This window comes from Lolium rigidum, chromosome 4 (genome assembly GCF_022539505.1).
Source record: "Lolium rigidum isolate FL_2022 chromosome 4, APGP_CSIRO_Lrig_0.1, whole genome shotgun sequence".
Lineage (NCBI taxonomy): Eukaryota > Viridiplantae > Streptophyta > Magnoliopsida > Poales > Poaceae > Lolium > Lolium rigidum.
This window is the reverse complement of record NC_061511.1, coordinates 91,173,402-91,195,562: the sequence shown is the minus strand read 5'-3', so window position 1 is coordinate 91,195,562 and position 22,161 is coordinate 91,173,402. Positions and strand designations below refer to the sequence as shown.

The 22,161-nt window shown below is 44.4% G+C and overlaps 1 long non-coding RNA gene across 1 annotated transcript; it reads right to left on the bottom strand.

Moving 5' to 3' along the window:
* Positions 1 to 1,797: 1,797 nt before the first annotated feature.
* LOC124650169 lies at positions 1,798 to 6,502 on the bottom strand. The gene is made up of 3 exons (XR_006986899.1): positions 6,398 to 6,502; positions 3,037 to 3,207; positions 1,798 to 2,173 (listed from the first exon to the last, which is right to left on the bottom strand). It is a non-coding gene; the product is annotated as an uncharacterized LOC124650169 (long non-coding RNA).
* Between the last annotated feature and the right edge of the window lie 15,659 nt (positions 6,503 to 22,161).

Here is a 22,161-nt window from a genome sequence, read left to right as displayed (position 1 = left end):
CGAAATTGGCTCATCTAGATTGATTAGGTGTGGCATTGCGATATGTTGGAGTATTAGTAGAGTTATGTTAGTGCTAATTGTACGTTGAGTTGGTCGATTTGCGCAATCTGTAGTTGTACGGACAATTTCTATGCGTATGATTTCCGTCCAGAAAAACAGAGTGCATGAGGTGCTCGAATATAGAAGTGAACTTCCTTATATCTATTAGTGAACTTCCGATCGCGGTATAAAAGTTTCAGACATGTAATAAAATTTATAGCTTACTTCTGTGGATGTGAACTTCTTCTCCCCTGAATCTGAACTTCCCGACGGACTTCAATATTGTACAGGGCGAACTTCCAAAATTTTAGTCTAGTTTGAAGTGAACTTCAAAAAAAAATAGCAAACTTTCGTCGCATCTGAACTTCTCTGGAACCACTTGTGAACTTCTGGATGTTTCCAAGTAAACTTCTCGACGGAATACCAGAATTGCATGTCCGTGCGGACACTATTTTCATGTTGATTTTCATATCGCTTATCGGATTGATGCATACAATATACCGTTGGATTCGTACGGAAATTTCGCAACTTTTTCATGTTCATTGTCTTCACAAATTCTTCATTGTTTATAACTAATTTTAAATATACAAAACAATGTTTTCGCGGATTTATCTCTTTTCGTGCAGTTTTGGGGTTCCAGTTTTCAAACTGTTTGTCAGATTGATGCGTATGATACACCGTTGGAAAGCTGATGAATAGGCGCACCTTTCTCATGAAGAACACTTTTCCGAATTCTTTACAGTTTAAGAGCAGATTTGAAAATACGTGATTGCTCTTTTTGAGCTTCTCGGTTTTTCTAACTGTTTTTTGTGGATTATTTCCGAACCACTTGTCGGAATGTACCAAATGATATTGCGTTCAAAAGATATTGATTATTCGCATCTTTTTCATGTTGAATGTTTTTCCAAATTCTAAATAATTTTAGTTTAATTTTAGAAATACATAAAAGTGAAAATAACGCCGACACGAGAACTTTTCGAAATTGGCTCATCTAGATTGATTTGGTGTGGCATTGCGGTATGTTAGAGTATTAATAGAGTTATATTTAGTGTTAATTGTACGTGGAGTTGTTCGATTTACGCAATCGGTAGTCGTACGGACGGTTTCTATGTGTATGATTTCCGCCCACAAGTGTGTGAGCTGCTCGAATATGAAAGTGAACTTCCCGATATCTATTAGTGAACTTCCCATCGCGGTATAAAAGTTTCGAGCATGTTTAAATTGAACTTACTACATGGTTCAAAGTGAACTTTCGCTCAGTAAAAAAGTGAATATTAACAAAAACAAATATCCGGCATGTGCATGATGAACATCCTCCACGTTGAAATATAATATTGACAAAAGACAAGTGAATGTTACACATTTACTCGATGCACAAACTTCATGTCGAAGAAGTAAACTTTTCATACGGTAGGCTGCACATCTTTTTCACAAATAAGTGTACTGCTCCATACATAACAGTTAACTTAACACATAGTTTATATACAAAAATCATCCACCCCGCAGCACAAACATTGGAAGTGAACTTCAGGAATAATTCATCTAGCAGACTCAAATGAAAATCAATGAAAATCCATCTAGCAGGGAAAATCTAAAGTGAAGCATCAGGATACATGAACATCACGAATAGGAGAAGTGAACTCCACAAAGTAGTATGATTAAATCTTCAAAAGTTCACATAAGTTGTCTTTATGGAAATTAACACAAACTATTTCTTGTCAGCAAACAGCTTATTTCTTCTTGTCAACAAACCTTAACTGCTGCCGAACAGTGAACTCCACACAATATAAAAGTTATCCAAAATCATACACGTACAAAGTCAGGTCTCATCACGTTTTCCCAATTTGCAAGAGCATTCGATTCACATGAAAGAAAAAACGCAAAAGAAAAGTTGGATTTCACAAATTAGTCCCACCAAACTTCAGAGCTCGGTGTGTCAAAGGAAATGGCCGACTTAACTGCAGTGCCGCTTAAAGTGAACTATTCAGGTTTATAATGTGAACTTCCAATCTCAAAAGTCAGGCATGGATTGCGCGTGCTTGAGCTTGCAGCAGCGTCCATTGATGTAGCAGAGGCATGCTCGCTGGATACTTGACAGCTTTCTTCTCCCAAGCTATCACTATTGCACATGAAACTGCAATAGGAAAAGAAATAGACCAGGCTGGTTACCAGCATACAAACATCAATGCTTGTTAACAAATAATTGCCCATATAAGAGAATTTGGAGCTGTCATTTTATTTAGTCCAATTTGCATAATTATCAAGCTTGGCATTAGAACAAACACTTATAAATCATGGACGGAAAAGACAGAGAAAGGTTGTTTAAGATAGGAATGAGCTGTACTAACTGAACTTCCATATGATAGCTAGCTAACTGAACAAATGTCGCACATGATTTTGAATATCTACACAAACTTCCTTATAGCAGATATCTTCATCTTTGCGAGCACACTGATCGTGTATCGGTAAATAAATCAATTGTGAATGACCCAAATGCGTGCACAATCGGAAACCCGTTGTTATTACATGCAATGATTTTTAAAGTTGAGACGTTAAATAAACATCGGAAAGAAAATGGTCAAGCAACAATCAGAATATCACTTGTTAAATGATACATGGTGAAACATACCAGTACCAAAATTTTGTCTGTGATCATCTAAAAATTTGTAGGCATTTTTACCAAAGATTCAAACTGCTGGAAAATAATGAATGAACTTCCTACAGAAGTTTAAGACAATAAAATGTGAAACTTTTTTTGCCCCGACAGATTGAATGTCCTGAAAAGGAGAGTTAATCCTTTTGTCTAACTTTTAGACAAAATAAAAAAAACCCTGGTGAACTGCACTAACAAATAAAGTTTGCATGTGCTCGAAGTGAACTGGCGGATAATAGTTATTTCTAAACTTCATTGTTCACCACTAGCGAACTACACAGAGTTACTAAGTGAACTGCCGCTTCAAGTCACATTTACAGCGTTGAAATAAGTTCGGGTCTTACCAGCAGGAAGTCCATGCGAGTCCAGCGCCTAGGTGGAGGATGGCTGCTGACGCCATAGAAGATAGCTTGATAAGTGGTCTCTCGATTATTCTAACAAGTGAAGGAAAATGGAAGGTACGTCCTTGCCCTGGCTGAAGTTAGGCAGCCCCATAGTGTTTACCTAGTTTTTATCTGACAAAACAAGATGTTGTTAGTAGTCACTATCACATAACTCTTTACTAATAATTGTTTGCATGTAAACACAAATTATTCGAGCACTGGCTTTAAGTATGTACAAAGCCAACTTTAGTATTGTTGTATCTATTGAACTTCACTTTATTACGGAGTGAACTTCAATCTACAACAATGAACTCGCTATGAGCATTTAATCTGTTTCATGTAAAACTGAAATGAACTACCATGTAGTACAAATTGAGACTTCCTCATGTTCGAAGCGAACTGTTAAAAAAATGAACTATGAAATAACTGAACCGCTCACAATGAAACTATGAAAACCAAACTATCATGCAGCATGTGCACTTCATGTTTGCTGGCAGCAGAGAACGAAGTGAACTATGAAATAACTTGACCACTCATAAAATGAAATGAACTGGATGAAAAATAAAAGTGAACTTTCTACGGTGGATACAGTGATTTTCTTTCTTTTTCATCTATGATAAAATAAACTCTTTTTAGGAAATAAAAAGGTATACTCCCGTAGTGGAAGAACCGAACTTGCGTCTAAAATAAAAGTGAACTTCGCAATTTTTCTGTTGTGTGCTTTTGTATCAAATCTAGTGGATGAAGGAAACTTCCAAAACAATAATAAGTAAACTTCAAATGTGAAAGACATGAACTTCTATCTTTAAAGCTATCAAACTTATCCATAATAAATTGATGCAGAGGATAAATGTCCAGTGTATAAATTAACTAGAGAGACAAGAAATCAATTAGAGATAGAGGTAGCATGCTCAGATGCAGAACTGACGCCTTCCTGATATATACATGCGGACTTCTCTCGCGAGACAAGTGCACTGCTGCAATTATCCGACCACACATTTCTGAACTCCAAGTTCAAGCAAGATAATTCAAAAATCTGTTTGTGTGCCGACGAACTATTTTTCAATCCAAAGTGAACTTCCTCTAATGAATGAACTTCATGTGAATAACAAACAAACTATATGATGAAACTTTTTGGACGGAAGAAGGTAAAGTTACAAAAAGAAGAGCACATCTATTTATTTTATATACAATGAACTACCTATTTTCTCCTATGTGCACTTCCAGACATATACTTTCTATTATTACAGGGCACTGCATAACAATCATTTTTTAGTGTAATCATCCATTCGAAAAATAGATGCAGATTCATGTTGTTGCTCTTGCTAAAGAGGTTCATTTTATTGCGCGGGATACTTCAGACCCTAGATAGCTTGTTCCAATGTTGTGAAAAACAAATTAGTTGAACCCTCATTCATCAAAAGGGGGAGTTGAAAAATTAATTCAGTCAAGCGGTGCTTGAACACTAACCCAGGAGGAAACGCATGACTGATTTTTTTCAATAAAAGGTGAACTACGGTGCTTTGATGCCAATCTTTTCTATTTTTCTTAATGCAATTTTTGTTGTGTGTTTTGAACTCTCTGATAAATCAAAGTGAACTTTCACGAATTGGAGAAGTGGGCTACACGTATTCGCAAAAGTGAACTCCACAGATAAAAAATGTGAATTAACATCAGGCTATCTAATGAATCTAACTTCGAGCAAGTATAGAAGTGAACCTTGCTCCCTAACAAAGTGAATTCTGTTCTTTTCTAGCAACATGCATCACATACATACATGGCATAAACATTCTTTCATACAAAGTAACTACTGGAGCTTTTAAGAGTGAACTACTAGTAACATTGAACTTCGATTCAGAAATAGCACCTAGTAAACATTCTTTCAATCTGAACTTCGATTCAGAAATACCACCTAGTAACATTGAACAACAAATACCTAGGACAACTGAGCATATATATATACTGAACTCTCAAAATATTATTACACGCTTAGGTCTTTCTCCATATCCATGCTAATCCTAGTGAATCTAGTAATGCAAAGCATATAAGGATGACCACATGATGGTCACTTACACACATATTTCATCCATCAATATTTCATCTCATAATGAATCAGTTTTAAATCCATTTCATCTCTCGTAATGTTTCCGCAATTTGTTATCAACAAATCAATTCATCAATAAGAGTTAGCTATCTATGAAACTGAAAAAAGGAAAGTAGGAAACGCCATTGTATGCATGACATAAATTAACTCAGATATGAACTGTCCATGTACATGTAGTGAAACAACAAACAATCTCTTACTGAACTTCGGACGAAGTGAACTCCCCTAAAAAAAATTAAAGTGAGTTTTCCAGTGTCACACACATCACATGGGTTCAAAGGAGGGAGCTTACTTGTGTCAAACAACAACAAACTGAACCGACCCACGGCTAATAGGGAACTTCCGAATTTAAAAACAGTGAACTTCGTGACAAAAAAATTGCAAACTTTTTCCTCATGGGTGAATTGAACCCTTTTGGCTGGAAAAGTTGAATTTTATGAACTAGACCAATTAAACTTCTTCTGAAAGTGAACTCTGCTGCAAATAAAGCGAACTTCGATACAAATTTGGCTTTCACGGTTGCTGACAACTGCCTGCCCTTCTACTATCTAGAAAATCAAGGGCACTTATACAATAAACTTCAGTTTAAATGTCAGCCATAGTAAAGTTGTTTCATAGTTTAAAATGGTTTTCCAGTCAAATGGGAATAATCCCCCCTGTTTTCCATTAAGAAGCTGCATAAAAACAAACTCCTCAACATAATAAAATGAAGTAATTGGAGTTTCCTACTGCTAGTGTCTCGTTCGGACTTTCTATCCAGATATTATGTATATCAAAGGAGGCGACATCCGTGTCACAAACGAATGTTTTTTTATGCTGAACTTTCGATGTTGGCTTTAACCAAAATCGGTGTACAAAGCGAACTTCCTTAACAAAAACTAGTAAACTTCATGTGTGGACAAGGTCGACGGTAGTGAACTTCGACAAAATGAAACATAGACTTTCTTTTGTGAACAAACTAAACTTCTACATCTTTTTATAGTCAGAGACGCATCGGTACATGCTTGTACCATATTTTTCCCAGACTTGTTTCATTTTTTCCATAGAAATAGAGAACAACGAATACAGAGAAAAGACAGACATAGAACACAATTTTAGCAAAAACTAGCAGTGCGGACGATGCACCTGCACTTCACATATGCAAGGAGTAAAATTCAGAAAATTACATTTGTGTGCTGCAATTCAGAGGGAGTCCAGGCGGGGATTGGGAGGTCTTACCCTTGCGCATGAGATTAGAGGGCGGCGGTCAGGGCTGAGGACGTCGGGAAGCAGCACAGTGGCCGGGGCCTGCAGATCGCGGCGGAGGTGGGCGTCCTCCTGGCGGCCCGCTATGGAGCCGGGAACCTGCAGCGCCCGGTGGATGTGGGAGTCCTCCCGGCGGCCCGCCATGGAGAGGTCGGGGAGGGGGGCCGCAGCGCACGGTGGAGTTGGTCGTCCTCCTGGCGGCGCTCGATGGAGGAGGGAGCCCCGACGATGCGCGGTGATGTGATGCGGCGAGAAATCGAGGTGGGGCGGGTGGCGGTGCACGGTGGAGGCAGGGGCGGGAGGCGGCGCGCGGCTGGCGGGAGGCGGCGCGCGGCTTTAGCGGAGCGGGGGCGGCGCCGATAGGAGGGGAGGAGTGGAGCATCGCGGGGGCGGTGCCTGTGGGGTTGGGCGAGGTAGGCGTGACGAGTGGCTTCTTTTCCGGTTGGTGCCGTTTTCTGGATAAGAAAGAAGGTAAAGCGGGAATAGGGGGTTCGAGAATAGCTATTCTAGAACCCCTCTTAAGGGGGGTTCGAGAATAGTTGGGCTCTATATATATATATATATATATATATATATATATATATATATATATATATATATATATATATATATATATATATATATATATATATATATATTATGGACATATTCATACTACACCTGGGTGTAGTTACTCCCACGTGTGTTTCATACAATCTAGGTAGTATCTATCATACCGAAGAGTATATACATGTAGTATGAAGTATATAAGAATATTTTGGTAGTATATATACTACTTTGTAGGTAGTATGTATATTTTTTTACGTACACTATTTCTTTACGTATAAATATGCATGTATTTTGTATATATAGTGCAAACTATGGGTGTATTTAATTTTTTTCACAAAAGTTGGTATGGAGTATCTTAGATACAATATACGAACATACTCAAATTGATAAAGTATCATATATACTTTTGTATGATCGTATACGAGAGATGGGTGTAGTTACACCCAGGAGTAGGAAGTATTTATCATATATATATATATATATAGGACATATATCGGTCACAGAACCAAACGTGCATATTCTTGCCTGATCATAATACATAAGTCATAATAACAATTAAAAAGAAAAAGAACAGTTGCCTTTGCAATGTGATTATGCCAAGTAGATTAGACAACCAACCACAAACATTACAGGTCAATAGCCAAACGCATACGAAAGTCATAAGGTAAGCTCCATAATACATGTTCAAGAAAAAAGCCTATAAACCATAAAAAAGGTAGCTCCACATCAAAGTTCCACGACAACAACATACAGATCATAAAACATATATAAGGTCAGGACAGTTGCACCACTGGGTAAGTATCTATGGGGTCTATCTCAAGAGTGAAGACTATGCGAATGCTACAAAATGTGGCTCTTGCCTCACCCACCCATACATCTTATATATGATGAAACCTTACCAAATCAGCATGAATCATCTTGACATAAACATTCTCCTCTCTCCATGTTGATGGGATTGAACAATGCGCCAGTTGCAGTGCTTCAGCTTATCAAACAGTTGCAGGAGATGACGAAGCATGCTGGCTGGACTTTTGTAGTGACAATGGCTTGGAGTAGCTGGTACTGTAAACCACCCAACTGGATCTTTAGAGCTTAAAGGACAGTACATGCCATATAAGCTACCGTTGCTGACTTTAGCTTAGGTTCAAGTGAATGCCAGCTGACATCTTGTCCTAGAGATCCAGATCCTTCTTGATCAGATTCAGCGGAATCATCACCACCACTTACATGTGCATCAGGTTCTACAGAAGGCACATCAAGTACATGCTCCAGTTCATAGGAGTCTGGTGGGACAGCACCGTTTGCTAGAATCTCTACAATACCAGCTCCAGGTAGACCAACAGTCTCTACAGAGGGTAAATCTCCAATATCCACTTCAGAGGATTCACGTGGCACGACACCTTTTAATAGAGGCTCTACCCTACCAGTTCCAGGTCCACCACCAGTCAGTATTGCGGGTAAACCCAATCCACAACCTCCTTCGTGTCGCATGACAACGTCGGGTGCAGGATCAGCAGTAGCAATTTCAGCATCAGCACCAGTTACATCGGTCTTGACAATAGGTAAACTGTCATGCTCCAGTTCAGAGGATTCCCGCGGCATGACACCGTTTGCTAGAGGCTCTACACTAGCAACTCCAGCTGCACCACCAGTTTCTACAGTAGGGGGTAAACCCAATCCACAACCTCCTTAATGTGGCTCGATGATGCCAGGTATAGGCTCATCAGTACCAGCTCCAGCCGCATCATTCTCCATAGACAGTAAACAAGGTGGCGTCGAAGGTTTAAAAAACTGGCATACCTTTTCACCTTTGTCATCAGAAAATATAGAGTTTTGTTCAACTCTATGTTTCTGCAATAATAAGTACATGAACAGAAATTAGACCAGAGCATATAGCCATCTAACGGGGGCAGGGGCAGAATAAGCGTCGTTCCATATATTTACCTTGTCATCTGGGATATCAGAACAGACAAAAATAGAAGTCATTTCACATAACATCCGCTTTTTCGTTCCTTCCCCAACGTCCATCTGGAATAAGTAATACTATTGATCACATAAAACTAATTAATCAAATATATATTCATATGTTGAGAAGTTTGCATGGAAAATTGTGGATTCTGCTTTCATCACCTACGAATTGCATTCTATATATTTACCTTATCATATGGGTTATCAGAAGTCACAGAATGGGAAATCATTTCACAAAGTATAGGTATTTTCGCTCTTTCCCCTCCATCCATCTGGAATAAGAAGTACTATTGATCACATAAAGCTAATTAATTGAATATATGTATATGTTGAGAACTTTGCACAACAAATTGTGGATTCTGCTTTCGTCACCTACGTAACGTCATTCTATACATTTAGCTTTTTATATAGGATATTAGAAGTCAGTTCACCAAGCATTTGCTTTTTCGCTCCTTCCCCTACGTCCATCTGGAATAAGTAGTAATATTGATTATATAAAGTGAATTAATCAAACATACACATATGTTGAGAAGTTTACACAACAAATTGTGAATTCTACATTTGTTGCCTATGAAGAGGAAGCCAAACCATTGATCATTACAAATTGGGTAATGATCATAAACCCTAAGAAGTTGAAGTAAAAGAATGATTTGATCATGTCTAATGCATGATCAAGCTTTGGAAATATAAGAAGATAAGTTAAACCCTTATGTTATAAGCATATATCATCCATCACATGAAATCATAGGGATACCACTAGCAACCCTAAACCATTTCCAATATACTGAGTAGAGAAGCAATTGGAGAATATCAAAACCTTGTTTAGCCAACCACTTGTGGCCACCCTAAATATATTTTGAAGTGATCATCCTATCATTGGTGAGGGAGACCAAACCCTAATCAACCCAACATGGTATCATCCCATACATAGGCAATGTCTCAACCAACTCTGTATCACATTGGGATCACAAGTAAACCCTTAAACCGTACCCTAAACTCAACTACTAGTAAATTATTAGTTGACCAATCAATAGAAAGGACTTTAAAATAAACTTAAATAATTTTCAATGTCCTTACCAACATTTGGGCACATGAAATAATGATCATGATATCATTTCTTCAAATAGAAATAAAGTAATAAGCTTTGTATTGTAAATCATTGCAAGGTAATACAAAATCAAATCTTGTTTAAAACTTGGTAATAATAACTAACTTTACGAAAAATAATTTTAATTCCCAAATGTAGATATTTAAAAATCACACATATGGCGATACTAAATCCAAATTACAATATTAAGTAACAAACCAACATATTAAACCATTCCATATAATATCACCATAGTATTTCAAACTATTTGATGAAATTCATTATGAATAAAGTAAACCAAAATCTGCAAGACATAATCAAATCCACATTAGAATTCAAATTGGAAATTCAACGCATAAAATAAAAATAGAAAAAGAAAAGGAAGAGACTTGTGTGTTAGGCCGTAGCAGCCCAGCACCGCACCCTGTAACCAAGCCCAGCCACGGCCCAAGGATGCAGCCCAGTGCCAACCCAACCTGGCCGCTTACCGTTTCGTCGCTAGAATAAAACACAGAGGAGGGACGGGGTCTTCGTCTTCCTCTCTCCAATCGACAGCGCGACGAGGCTCGTCACCGCCGTTATCGTTGACCATCACAGACACCAAAGACCACCAGAGCCGCATACAATCTCCGCTAGGTCCGAGCCTATTCAAAATATGAAGTGATTCATGCTCCAAACCATCGCTGACATCGTCGTCCGATCCCGGCCGTCGCTGATGGTGAAATGTCAAAACAGACCTCGTCGTTCCCTATAAAGCCACGTGCAGCTCCGCCATAGAACCCAAATCGCTCGCCACCCTCTCCATTTCTCTCTCGCTCTCTACTTCTCGCTAGCAACTGCAATGAAATTTTACCAAGGGGATAAGCAGGTCAGGTTTGGATGATGCCATGGAAACCAGTGTCAGATTCTTTTAACATATCGACTGTCAATCCCATTGCCTTCATTGTACTTTCAAACAAAAGGTTTAGACCGCTTCATCCATCCATGAAAACTTTGCTCATATTGTATCCTCCGATCTGTGCTTCAAGGACTAACGCAGCATGACCGGGGCTTGGAACGACTATCGGGTGATCTGCTCTGCTGAACAGGATGTTTTGATCCGACCAATCGATAAAATCGGGTACCGCTGCCATAGCCACCTGACATAGGCATCCCCAATGGGCCTGCCGAAGATAGTACCCGGGGTTTACTGAAGGCCCACGACCCGAAGTTTGTGAAGCCCGGAAGCCCAATTAAGAGATAGTTTGGAAAGATAGAGTTGTACTAGGAATAATGACTTGTAACTATTACGGGACGAACTCAAAGAGTCTCCCGGACTTTGTAACTTTTACATCACGAAACCCTCGGCTCCGCCTCCTATATAAGGTGGGGTCGAGGGAGAAATAGAGGATCGATTCCATTGTCAACACAACCCTAGTTTTCTAGCAGTCGAGTATTTTTCCGGCTGAACCCTCGAGATCTACTTGCCCTCTACTTCTTACGAAAACCCTAGTCTACAATCCGTAGGCATTGACAAGTCGATACCTTGTCAATTGGCGCCATCTGTGGAAATTAGAGGCGACAAGGAGCTGATCTCGATGGCACGCTCAACATCATCGACATCTTCGGTGGCAAGCAACGCGATGGACAGAGGTAAACAAATCAAAACTGCTCTAGTCGATTTTGTTCCTCACCCACCCTCCCGTTTGGATGCATATGCGTATCTGGAGGAGCCTATGAAGATGACGTTCGGGAGGTTCCACTTCCGCGTCAGAAAAGAGGGATCACATCGTCTCGAGGTCCCGGTTTCGTCGGAATCGTCGGCGGCCGACTCCGATCTTTTGGAATCGTCGTCATCGTTCGAGATGGGCGCCGAGGAGATCTCGCCGCCACGCTTCGCCAAGACTGCGACAAGCGGAGAACTCATCAATATCTTCGGCAGCATGTCCTTCGAGTCATCTGCGGACTCTAATATATGCAACGACTCAGACAGCGTCGATAGCTTAGACTTCATCGACAAATCTACTTCTGTTAGGGAGGTCTTCGCCGATCTATACGATGGTGTCACCAACCCCGACGAAAGTCAAACTTCAAAATACCATCAAGTCTATGCAATTGGAGAAACAAGTCGCCCACAGGAGGAAACATCATAGGCTTTCGATGATGAGGGAAATCCATACATCGATCCCGCTGATCTTATGCAAGGTCTAGGCACCAAGTACGTCGAACCTGCAACGCGACAGATGGTGCAACTTCCGCAAGCGGCCTGGGACAGAGCTGCAAAAGCCATCGATGGCACGGAGCCGATGACTACGACTGCCACAGCTGAAGAGTTACAAGCATACCAATATAGACTCGCTCGTGCTGGACGGGAACTCGAAAAACAGATAGCCGAGCTTGATAGGAGGAGAGCCGCAGCTTCCGAGTTGAGCAGGCGACGAGGTGAGCTGAGTCGACAATCAGGTACTTCGGGAGGAGATAGTCACAGAGCAGCTCGCAACAGGGCAAGGTCTCGGTTGAAGCATATACCTGAAGCCGAGAGGGAGGAACCTAGTCCAAAACCTCGACATGTTCTTTATGTCGATAGACACGAGGGGAAATATTATTCCCAAGACACTAGAAGCTGGATATATGGCGACCCAGGCTTTCATCCTAGCATCCAGGCCACCTTCCGGAGATCCAAGAGAAGCATTGTACAATATGGCCATGGCAGGAGTTGGAGCCATGGGAACAGCACACCTCCCGAAGGTACTCCAAGGCAAAATAGTCCACGACCTACACTAGTAGTGCAAGACCCTCCAAGAACGAGCGGTGCAAGAGATACAGCGACGCAGGAAAGGGTCGACAGAGCGCGGCAAGAGAGAAGAGAACATCGCCACTCACCAGAGGTCGATGAGGAGGATATATGCGGGTTCCCTTGCTTCGCTCGACGAGTTCATAAAACTCGGGTCACATCTAGGTTTAAGTTACCCGACAATTACAAAAAGTTCGACAGCCTGCAAGATCCTGAGGACTGGTTAGTCGACTACCTGGAAACGGTGAAATTGACGGGTGGAACTAAAGCAACGGCCATGCAAAGCATCCAGGTGCACTTGAGTGGAGAAGCACGGTCATGGAAAAAAAATTTGCCACCTGGTTCCATCGATAGCTGGGAAAATTTCAAGGATATATTCGTGAAGAATTTCCTATCCACGTGCAAGAAATCCGCGTCATTGGAGCAGGTAAGGGCATGTAGACAAAAGTATGATGAACCAATGAGGATGTATATCCAAAGGTGGAACATCATCAAAAACTCGGCAGAAAACATATCTGACGAGAGAGCAATAGATGCGTTTGTTGCTGGAATCCGAAGGAAGGACTTCGTCGAGGATTTGGGAAGAACTAACCCGAAAACAATAGCAGCACTCATGGAAATAGCGAATCGCTGGGAAGATGGTGAAGATGTTGTTCATAGCAAACGGCATAGGTCGCCTGAGGATGAGAGCAGTCGAAACATTCAAAATAGACGACGATTCTCTCGCCAGTTCTCAGATTATGATCCTCCCGGCCAAATATCGGCTGGTTTCCGAGGAAATAGCGGGTAATAGTTGGGATGATTATCAAAAGAGTGGTGAGCAGCGAAACGACTACAGGGACGGTTCCCGTCCCAACAGGCAAAATAATGGACCAAGGTTCCAAAGGCCCTATGTGTCACCCGAAAATCTCTTGAATGGACCATGACAAACGCATTTTTTTCTCGACAATAACGGAAAGAGGCAGTCAAGGCATCTGCAGAAGGACTGCCGAACTTTCCTAGCACTACATAGATATGCAGGGCATACCAGCACGCAGGCAGTAAACAGAAACCCCCAGGGGCCAAGGAGTGAGATTCACCTTCCACCTCCACCCGCAATTACGGACGAAAATCGACATCAGTTGCAGTTAGCGGCACCTCCAAGCAATGGTCCTTATATCAATACCAATGGCGCGGTGTCGATGATTCAGAAGGGTAGGCCCTCTAATCGAGCTCAGAAAGTAATTTCACGGCAAATTTTTTGGCAGAGAAGATGCCTCCACCAACAATCGAGTACCTGAATTGGTCGGGGCAGGACATCGGCTTCACCATAGCGGACCACCCGCAGCAAGTTCCACGGCCAGGACAGTCTGCCTTGATCCTACCAGCGGTAATCGCAGGATTCGACGTTTCGCGAGTGTTCATAGATGGAGGCAGCAGTTTAAACCTCATGTATGCAGATACATTGAGGAAGATGAATATATCTTTGGCAAATCTATTACCAACTGACACACGTTTCCATGGCATCACACCGGACAAGCCGAGTTATCCATTGGGAAAGATCAATTTCGACGTTCAGTTTGGAACCCGAGAAAACTACAGAAGAGAGAGGTTGGAGTTTGAAGTCGTGGATTTCCCGTCACAGTATCATGCTTTGTTGGGGCGACCCGCCTATGTTAGGTTTATGGCAGTACCACACTACACATATATGTTGTGGAGACTCCCTGGACCCAAGGGCCCAATCACAGTGAAAGGTAGTTTCGCGCTAGCTGATAAGTGCGACAAGGATTTTCATTCAACTGTCCGAAACTTTCGGGATGCAAGCAGAATATATGGCGTCAAGGCTAACAACTGATTATGATGTGTTCCCTGACGGAGGAAGACCACTGAAGGAGCCAACCTTTGATACCACCAAAAACAAAAGGAAGTACAGATTCACCCAACAGATCCCAAGAAGACGACATCCATCGCAACAAACATGGATCTCGCATAGGAAAGCGCGCTCTTCGAGTTCCTCCGTGAGCGCTGGGAAATCTTCGCATGGTGTCCAGCTGACATGCCAGGAGTACCCAGGGAACTTGCCGAGCACCCCCTTAACTTGGATCCAATGGCGAGACCAATCAAACAACCCTTGCGGCGTTTTTCGGAACCTGTTGACTGCCAAAACCCACCGGCGGGCAGCGGCCTTGTCAACACCGTAGAGCCGGGAAGAGCCTAGAGCTGCGGCTGGCTGAGACCCCTCCGAGCGACGGCCCGCAATGCTCTTCTGGTCACACGCGGCGATGCGAAGTGCAGGGCGTGCCACCTGACCTATACCTGGTCGGGAAGGTGATGGGGATGCCTCGCTTAGTTTCTGCAGGGGCATACATGTAAACGTTAAATACGAGCCTCGATCGGCTCTCAGGTTATCCTGTGAATCGGCTCAAAGAGCCGATCCACCCATGACTCGTACGGGGTGCACGAATACTTGGTGGTCCTGCTTGATCAAGATAAAGCTAATGAGATCTACGACGATTTAGGGTTTTCACCGCATAATCGGATCATCCTACTCCGAGGTTGGGCCTCGCGGCCACGCACGGTGATCGTAAGCCGATCCTAAACAAGGCCTAAAAACCAACAATGAAGTTGATCCTCGGAACATCCTGTTTAGGACTTGCGAACGCCACCCTACGTGCCGCTGGATCCTCCCCCCTTTGTAAGGCCTAACTATTGCAGATATTAAACTAATCCTTGTAGAACAAGGAGCAATCGTAACGGATCAGATCTACTAAATGATGATCAAGCGGGGTGCCGCCCCCACACCCGAGATAGGTGTGAGGGCGGCTAGATATGCAAGGGTTGCACTACGTAAGCATGCTTAGACGAAGAACAATGCTAACCCTAACACATCTATGATAACTACGTTGCTCGCCATCAAAAGCGCTTCAGTACGAGCAACGCATGAACAACGTGGAGCTTGCGCTGCCTAGATCGCAAGATGCGATCTAGGCAGCATGTCGCTTACCTGATAGAAACCCTCGAGACGAAGGAGTTGGCGATGCGCCGAGATTGGTTTGTTTGGGGTTGAACGTGAGTTGTTGTTTATTCCATAAACCCTAGGTACATATTTATAGTCCAGGGGACTTTCTAATGTGGGCGTGCACCAAACCGTGCACGAGTAAGATTCTACTTTCTAAACTAAGATGCGATCTAATATTTTACAGATACAAGGGCAATTAAACCCAACTTGGTATAACGGGCCGATTCACGTAATCCTCCATGTATATTTCTTTAAGCCCATCTTGATTGCGGCCCACCTCTGACTCGGTTAAATTCTGGTGATAACACATGCCCCCCTGGTTTTGGAATTGGTAATTCCAAAATCACTACGCTTTCTTTCGTCGGGTCATGTCGTGGCAGAACCGTCGCAGTATCCGTCACCATGATGACTTGCCTTCTCAACTTCTCCGCGTGACTTGGCAGTCTTTTCTCTTTCTTTCAAGCACCACTTCCTCGGAAACTGCTGTGGCATTGAATTTCCACCATATCCCCTTTTATTTAACCGCTGTGAACAGTTCTGCTCTGCATCTCCCTCGCATTAGCAGTCCAAAAGCCCTCCCAGCCACCATGTCTTCTTCCTCCTCTGCCCCATCGGATCTTTCCAGCCAGTCCTCCATGTCCCGTGAGCCGACGCCGGAGCACAACCCGGCGGCGGTCCATGCGGCCAACACCCGTCGCGCCATTGCGGCCGGGGAGAAGTCAGACCATGACTTCTCTATATGGTCCGAGGACGACCAGTCCTCGACGGACGGGGAGAGCGACCTCCGTTTCCTCGCCGACGGGGAATCGGAGGAGGAGAGCGATGACGATCGCTTCTCCTGGGACGACTTCACCTCCTCCGAGGGGGTGGAGGAGGAGGAAGAGGAGGAGGAGGACGACGACGACGACTCCCTCGAGGGCTACCCGCCAGCGAAGCGCCTCCGCATGTGGTGGGACGACGACAGCAGCGACGACGAAGACGGGGATGAAGCCCCTGTGGAGGGCTACGGGAGTAGCGACGAGGAACCCATCGGCAGCAGTGCCGATGAGAGCTCTGAGGATGACGATGAGGGCAGTGACGGCCCGTAGATAGGACCTCTAGCATAGGGTCAGTAGTAGTAGATGGGGCAATGTATCCCCTAGTATTTCCTTCTGAGAGCAATCAGCTCTTTGATGTAAGAAATCCCGCCTATTAATGAAGAACTTTTTCGCCAATTCGATTTTGCTGATTTCCTTTCGAGCTTAATTTAGCCGATCCTCTCTTATGCTGACCCTGCCGATTCGTCCCCCTTGCCAATGTGTAATGAGCCGATAGCAACGCATCGGTCCTTCGACATTCGTCCTTCTATTCTTCAACTCCTTAGCGAGAGCTCATCGTTTTGTGAAGAAGGTTGCAACGAAGATCAGCCGATGGTACTTCAATCGGTTCCTCAATAGAGCATCTACCAGGCCTGTTGCCCCCCGAGTCTCAGCCAAGGCAAAACGAGACGAGGATACGCAAATTAGCCGTCTGGACTTGGTCTTGATCATGTCTGAGGGAGTTTCTTATGCAGAGCCAGCCGATTCGAACACAAATCGGCTTCTCAAAGCAGAGAGCCTTCAAGGCGAGCTGCCCCCCGAGCTTCCTCAGTTCTTGCTGGCCAGACCGGCTCCTTTCCTTTGGTGGCATTGCTCTTGAAGAGAGGATCCGAGCCTCCAAACTACTCCACATCCTTAAGTCGATGCATGCTGCATCGGCTGTGCTCGAAAATTTTCGAATTTTCATATATATTTCTTTTTTTACGGCCGACCTGTGCATCGGCCCCCATATTCCAATACCCATCACCAGAAGATGAGATGCTTCCGTTGCATATCCTCGTATTTTATCTACTCAGGTGCCCCCGAGCCGATTCTGTCAAGAGAATTGATGGTATCGGCTCCGTTGGATAACATGTTGAACCCAGGCAGAATGGTGGGTGAGGATAATTTTGGCCGATTGCTGGAATCGGCCTCCACATTGTTTGCTCAGCGAAGGTTTTGTGATGTCCCTTCATGAATTTTTTGGGGCCGATCACAAGGATCAGCCTCGCCTGATTTGCTCATTGGTTTGATCTTGCTACTCGGTCGGGCTGGATAACACCAACCCAACCTCTGACTTGATGCGCTTGCTGTCGTCCACCTTGAGTGCACCGTAGAGTCGTGGAGCACTAAGCTCGTCGGCAAGACGAGTACCATGTTTGTGCCGGCCGATGTCTCATCATCGGCTTTCCTCTGTTTAGGGCGCCACTCCATTTTCCGTGGACGACCCTCTTCATCCAGGGTTCGCTGAACCTTTGCGGCCAGATCAGGTCGTGCCTTCCTTAGCGTATGCAGGTATAACCTTTCGGCTTCCTCCAGGCCGCGCAATCGCTGAACCCTGCGCTTTTGGGAACGGCTGAGTCCGTCAGGGCACCACCTTGGCCGGTGGCACCTATCTTCCTCTACTTCTCCCTCGTCTTCTGAATCCTCAAGATCTGCCCAACGAGGTGACTCAGCGCGTTTGCTTTGTGGCGGGAGAGGCCCTAGGCGCTCGAACACGGACACGTTGGCTGCCTCCTTCTTCTTCTTGTTGCATTTCGGGCAATTGCCGATTGTGGGCAATCGGCTCATTCCTGAATCCCAGCGGTGTACGAAGAAGGGACGGTCCGATGCACAGCGTTGTCGTCTTGCTCCCTTGATTCTTCTTTGGCACAGCGCTCGTGCTCCTCCTCATCGTGATTCTGCCGACGATGTCTTCTGGCTTCTCTAGCCAGACGATCTCCTTCATCATCATAATTGGACCGTCGGCGTTGGTCCCACCGGGCGTGCCAGAATGTGTTGACTGCCAAAACCCACCGGCGGGCAGCGGCCTTGTCAACACCGTAGAGCCGGGAAGAGCCTAGAGCTGCGGCTGGCTGAGACCCCTCCGAGCGACGGCCCGCAATGCTCTTCGGTCACACGCGGCGATGCGAAGTGCAAGGGCGTGCCACCTGACCTATACCTGGTCGGGGAAGGTGATGGGGATGCCTCGCTTAGTTTCTGCAGGGGCATACATGTAAACGTTAAATACGAGCCTCGATCGGCTCTCGGGTTATCCTGTGAATCGGCTCAAAGAGCCGATCCACCCATGATTCGTACGGGGTGCACGAATACTTGGTGGTCCTGCTTGATCAAGATAAAGCTAATGAGATCTACGACGATTTAGGGTTTTCACCGCATAATCGGATCATCCTACTCCAGGTTGGGCCTCGCGGCCACGCACGGTGCTCGTAAGCCGATCCTAAACAAGGCCTAAAAACCAACAATGAAGTTGATCCTCGGAACATCCTGTTTAGGACTTGCGAACGCCACCCTACGTGCCCTTGGATCCTCCCCCTTTGTAAGGCCTAACTATTGCGAGATATTAAACTAATCCTTGTAGAACAAGGAGCAATCGTAACGGATCAGATCTACTAAATGATGATCAAGCGGGGTGCCGCCCCCACACCTGAGATAGGTGTGAGGGCGGCTAGATATGCAAGGGTTGCACTACGTAAGCATGCTTAGACGAAGAACAATGCTAACCCTAACACATCTATGATAACTACGTTGCTCGCCATCAAAAGCGCTTCGATACGAGCAACGCATGAACAACGTGGAGCTTGTGCTGCCTAGATCGCAAGATGCGATCTAGGCAGCATGTCGCTTACCCGATAGAAACCCTCGAGACGAAGGAGTTGGCGATGCGCCGAGATTGGTTTGTTTGGGGTTGAACGTGAGTTGTTGTTTATTCCATAAACCCTAGGTACATATTTATAGTCCAGGGGACTTTCTAATGTGGGCGTGCACCAAACCGTGCACGAGTAAGATTCTACTTTCTAAACTAAGATGCGATCTAATATTTTACAGATACAAGGGCAATTAAACCCAACTTGGTATAACGGGCCGATTCACGTAATCCTCCATGTATATTTCTTTAAGCCCATCTTGATTGCGGCCCACCTCTGACTCGGTTAAATTTCATAGAAGCAGGATTTATCAAGGAGTTACACACAGAAGCCACGTGGGTAGCTAACCAGTGCTGGTCCCAAAGAAAAGCACAGAGGTCCTTCGCATGTTCGTCGACTTCACGTGTCTCAATAAACATTATCCAAAGGATCACTTCCCCCTCCCGAGGATCGATCAAATTATCGACTCCACGGCAGGCTGTGAACGTCTTTCCTTCCTGGATGCGTATTCTGGTTACAACCAGATCCGACAAAAAGAAGAAGATGAGGTCAAAACAGCTTTCATAACATCCTATGGCGTGTTCTGCTACAGAACAATGCCTTTCGGGTTAAAAAACGCGGGAGCAACGTATCAGCGGATGATGCAGAAGTGTCTCACAACACAGATCGGCAAGAATGTTCAAGTGTATATTGATGATGTCGTCATAACAACAAAGCAGGGTCTGATGTCTACGCACGCTTATATTCCTGTAGACAGTGTTGGGCCTCCAAGATCAGAGGTTCGTAGAACAGCAGCAAGTTTCCCTTAAGTGAATCACCCAAGGTTTATCGAACTCAGGGAGGTAGAGGTCAAAGATATCCCTCTCAAGCAACCCTGCAATTAAGATACAAGAAGTCTCTTGTGTCCCCAACACACCTAATACACTTGTCATATGTATAGGTGCACTAGTTCGGCGAAGAGATAGTGAAATACAAGTAATATGGATGATTATAAGTAGTAATTGCAATCTGAAATAAAAATGGCAGCGAGCGAACATGTAGCAGAACTGGTTGGAAACGGTGTTTCAATGCTTAGAAACAAGGCCTAGGGATCATACTTTCCCTAGTGGACACTCTCAACAATGATCACATAACACTCTCTTGTTGGATAACAAACACCATTCATTGTGTAGGGCTGCAAAAGCACACCTCAAGCCGGAGTAAACAAGCTCCACAACGTCATAAAGGAATCACACACGATGCGCACACTGTCGCCATCACACCGTGGAGAGTGACTCCGGAGTTCATATTAAAGTAACCTCTAGAGTGCATAATAGACAAGAGTAACGTCTACATATTCAACTAGATTACAAAGCTCATGATCACATAAAGATCACACCATGGGAGAGAGAGATGAACCACATAGCTACCGGTAGAGCGCTCAGCCTCGGGGGAGAACTACTCCCTCCTCATCATGGGAGACAACAACAGCGATGAAGATGGGGATGGAGTCGATGGAGATGGCTCCGGGGGCAATTCCCCGTCCCGGCAGGGTGCCGAAACAGAGACTTCTGTCCCCCGAATTAGGGTTTTTGGTGGCGGCGGAGCTACGGAACTCTTCTAGAGAAATCGTCGATCTCCTTAGGGTTTTCAAGGCAGGAGCTTAATATAGGCGAAAGGGCGGCGCGAAGGGGTGCCCGAGGGGCCCACCCCACAGGGCGACGCCGTCCCCCTCCTGGCCGCGCCAGTGGATGGGGAGGAGGCCGTGGGCCTCCTCTGACCTGGCCCTTCTGGCTCCGTGGGTCTTCCGGCGAAATAGAATTTCTGTATTTTTTCTGGATTTTTCCAAGCACTTTGTTTTTTGGGCCATTTCTGCAATAAACAGACATAATAAACAGAAACTGGCACTGTGGCATCTTGTTAATAGGTTAGTCCAATAAATGTCTGATGCGTGTAATTGACACGTCCGTTGGGAACCCCAAGAGGAAGGTGTGATGCACACGGCGGCAAGTTTCCCTCAGTTAGAAACCAAGGTTTAATCGAACCAGTAGGAGTCAAGAAGCACGTTGAAGGTTGATGGCGGCGGGATGTAGTGCGGCGCAACACCAGAGATTCCGGCGCCAACGTGGAACCTGCACAACACAACCAAAGTACTTTGCCCCAACGAAACGGTGAGGTTGTCAATCTCACCGGCTTGCTGTAACAAAGGATTAACCGTATTGTGTGGAAGATGATTGTTTGCAAGAAAACAGTAAAGAACAAGTATTGCAGCAGATTTGTATTTCAGTATAAAAGAATGGACCGGGGTCCACAGTTCACTAGAGGTGTCCCTCCCATAAGATAAAAGCATGTTGGGTGAACAAATTACAGTCGGGCAATTGACAAATAGAGAGGGCATAACAATTGTAGGATAACGTTGCATAGAAAACAAAAAATTTCCTACCGCGAATACGCAATCCAAGCCAAGATGCAATCTAGAAGACGGTAGCAACGAGGGGGTATCGAGTCTCACCCTTGAAGAGATTCCAAAGCCTACAAGATGAGGCTCTTGTTGCTGCGGTAGACGTTCACTTGCCGCTTGCAAAAGCGTGTAGAAGATCTTGATCACGATCGGTTCCGGCACCACGAACGGGAAGCACCTCCGTACTCGGTCACACGTTCGGTTGTTGATGAAGACGAC